This window comes from Poecilia formosa, unplaced genomic scaffold (genome assembly GCF_000485575.1).
Source record: "Poecilia formosa unplaced genomic scaffold, Poecilia_formosa-5.1.2 Scaffold591, whole genome shotgun sequence".
Lineage (NCBI taxonomy): Eukaryota > Metazoa > Chordata > Actinopteri > Cyprinodontiformes > Poeciliidae > Poecilia > Poecilia formosa.
Window position 1 is genome coordinate 131692 of NW_006800530.1, and position 3102 is coordinate 134793.

Genomic DNA, 3102 nt, shown 5'->3' on the forward strand with positions numbered 1-3102 from the left:
AAACATAGACCAACCGCTTGAGGTTTCCATAATCCACTTCCCTCCGTTAATCTCAAAACCGTCGATGATAGAAAAACTCCACCGTGTCCATCCGTTGAAGAGCACATCCCCAGAACAGGGTGAATCCAGCGGCGCCCGACATTCAGGAGACCTACCAAAGTTTTAATGTCCAGAAGTGCTTGATGGTCAAAAACAATACATTTTTCCTTAAAATGTATTATTTTTATTTTTGTGAGGTGACCTCATGTGCGCTGAAAGCACCTTTTAAATAAAATGTATAATTATTATTATTATAAATATTTATACTGCTATAAACAAGGACGTTGTCATGGTTATTGCTTCACGTGATGTATTGAAGGGTGGCGACAGGGCGGACCAGCAACTATGCTTTATTTCCCACAAATTAGGATTTATACAGGAAAGGTGCACACGGCTTTATACATCCCGATTTTTTTGTGCAACACACTTTTCGAAATTTGTCCATACGCCAAGTTTTAATGTGAAAACTGTGCACTCTTTTATGCATGAGGCCCCTGAAGCGGGAACACTGAATGCAATCAGACAGCATGCAAGATAATCAAGACATGTAGTTCATTTTTGGATTTATCCATGGGAGTCTCCTGCAAGTAAAACCATGCCCATTTAATTCTGTAATCTCAGGAATAGGAAGTGAAAGCACACGGGGTCCGTGATCTCTGTGGATTACATTGTATAATGTTAACGCACAGGTAATGGGGGTTCATGGTTGCGTGTTTCCAGCAGAACTCTGGATTATGCAACCTGTGTTGCCCCAGTATGTTGGCTCATCTAGGGAAGTGCCAGAATCCCGTGGGCCCTTCTCCTCTTCACAGAGCCACGAAGAAAGAGGAGTCAGGTGAAAAGAAAATCTACTTCCCACGTCTTTTACACAGCCTCTCAGTAAAAAGAGAGGATAATCAGTTCAGTTCAGTTTTTATTCATATCCCAAAGGGAAATAGGTTTGTAGCAAGCATCAAAAATGCAAAAAGCAGAAAACCACAAAAGACATCAAATAACAACTATGCATATTAGGAGAAATAACTAATGCCATGACCAGAACTAAAACACTGTTTCATGGAGTAAGATATGCAAATGTAGCAATTTATAAGAGATGGAGTACTTCAACATCAGCTACATCTTAAAGCTGCAGTACGTAACATTTACAAAAAATACGTGCTAATGGGGCAGAGAAACAACTTAATGCTCGAGGAAAACCATTGATGGAGCAGTCATGGCAGGCTCAGCTTTTGGGAACAAGTAACGGAGCAGAGAGCAAGGGAGAGAGAGTGAGCGGCGCATACATGAGGATGACTGACAGTGCCAAGACCCCTCTTCTGGCTCTGATTGGTTGATTCCAAACGAGCAGTGTATTTGTGCAGACGACACCAGGTTCATAGGGAAAAGGAGATTGAATTTTTATTACATATTCTCTGTCTCAAATTATACTGTCACAACATAGTGATAGTTTGTTTAGTTATATTATATTATATTATATTATATTATATTTGTTTAGTTAATAGTTTAGAATGACTATTTATGTTCTCAGCAAGAATTTAAGGCCAACAATGATACCATAAGTAATGTCTGCCCATTCATATATAAAATAGCAGGTGGGTTTAATGGTGTCACAATGTCAATATAAAAAAATAAAGCAAACTGAACAATGGATTTGGTGAATCATCCAAAATCACACAGTACTGATTCCAGCTTGCTAATGTTATTTGTGTTATCCAAAAACTACACCAAATTTGAATTCTGATTAAAAAACAAAGCACGTCACATAACAGGTGAAACAGTGCATTCAGAGGAACATTAACATGTAGTAGAAATGCCCCTTGAAACATGAAAATGATACAAATCCTACTGAACCTTACCCATTCTAAATATAATAACAAACCCAGTCTTGAAAAGACTTGAGCATTTTATCTTGATAAAACAACATATTTGGTGTATTTAGAACACCGACTTAATATTCTGTAACAGTGCTGAGAAAGCTTGTTTTGCCAATTTATAAAACTTCTTACCAATGTTAAATTTAGTAAGAAGTTAAAGAGTCAGGATATGGCCAGTCTAGACCACTGTGACAGGCAAAAAAGTAACTTTGAAAAGATTTAGCAAGGAACACTTTTACTTCTTAGAGTTCATAAAAGCATTAAATGTGAAAGTCTATGGGGCCACATTAATATTCATAATACATCAAACTGCTAAAACATGAATGAATGATTTAAATATTCATTTCTGTGGTCAGAAGGAAAAGTAGCACCAGACCAGTTTAGAGATGAGGATTTCAGACATAATTTGGTCTATTTAAGACAAAAAAAAAAAAACGTCAACACACTCAATATCCCAGAGACAATAAACTTGCTTAAGTTTCCTCTTCTAATAATAATATAGTTAGAGGTGATGGTAGTAACAGTATCTGCAATCAGCAGGGCGAACTCGCCTTGCCTGCTGGTGTATGATAGCCCGGCCCCAGGGCAGCCGTGGCTGCTATCCAGTGGCTTGCCACCATCAGCGTGTGAGTGAGTGTGTGAATGGGTGAACGGGTGAATGACTATAGTGTGAAGCACTTTGGAGTCCTCTGGACTTGATAAAGCGCTATACAAGTACAAGCCATTTTACCATGAAAATGTCTAAAAACACTGACCTTTAACTCAATTACCTTTCACACTGACTGTGTATCGTCTATACTAGAACATTAGCATGGGGTGTAATCAGAGCTTCTTGTTTCACTTGAGAGGCTGGTTATATTAGTTTGTGTCTGTTTCATTTCTAAAAAAAAACTAAAAAAAACATAAATGATCCAACAACCACAAGTCACTCCAGCATGAATGAGGAAAACATATCCCCACAGTCACTATTTTTCTTCATTTCTTCAGAAAAAAACCTCTTCTCTGTAAAAGTCTGTGTTGCCATCTATTTATTAGCTTCTTTAATCCAAGTCATATTGAGGAAAATTGATTCAAAAGTGCTTATCTGAGAAATTTTCCTTTTGGGATTATTTAATAAAGTGTCAAATAATCAATCATGTGAAAAAAGCCAACATTGTTTAACTAAATCCACAGGAATGGGTTTCTACAAGTA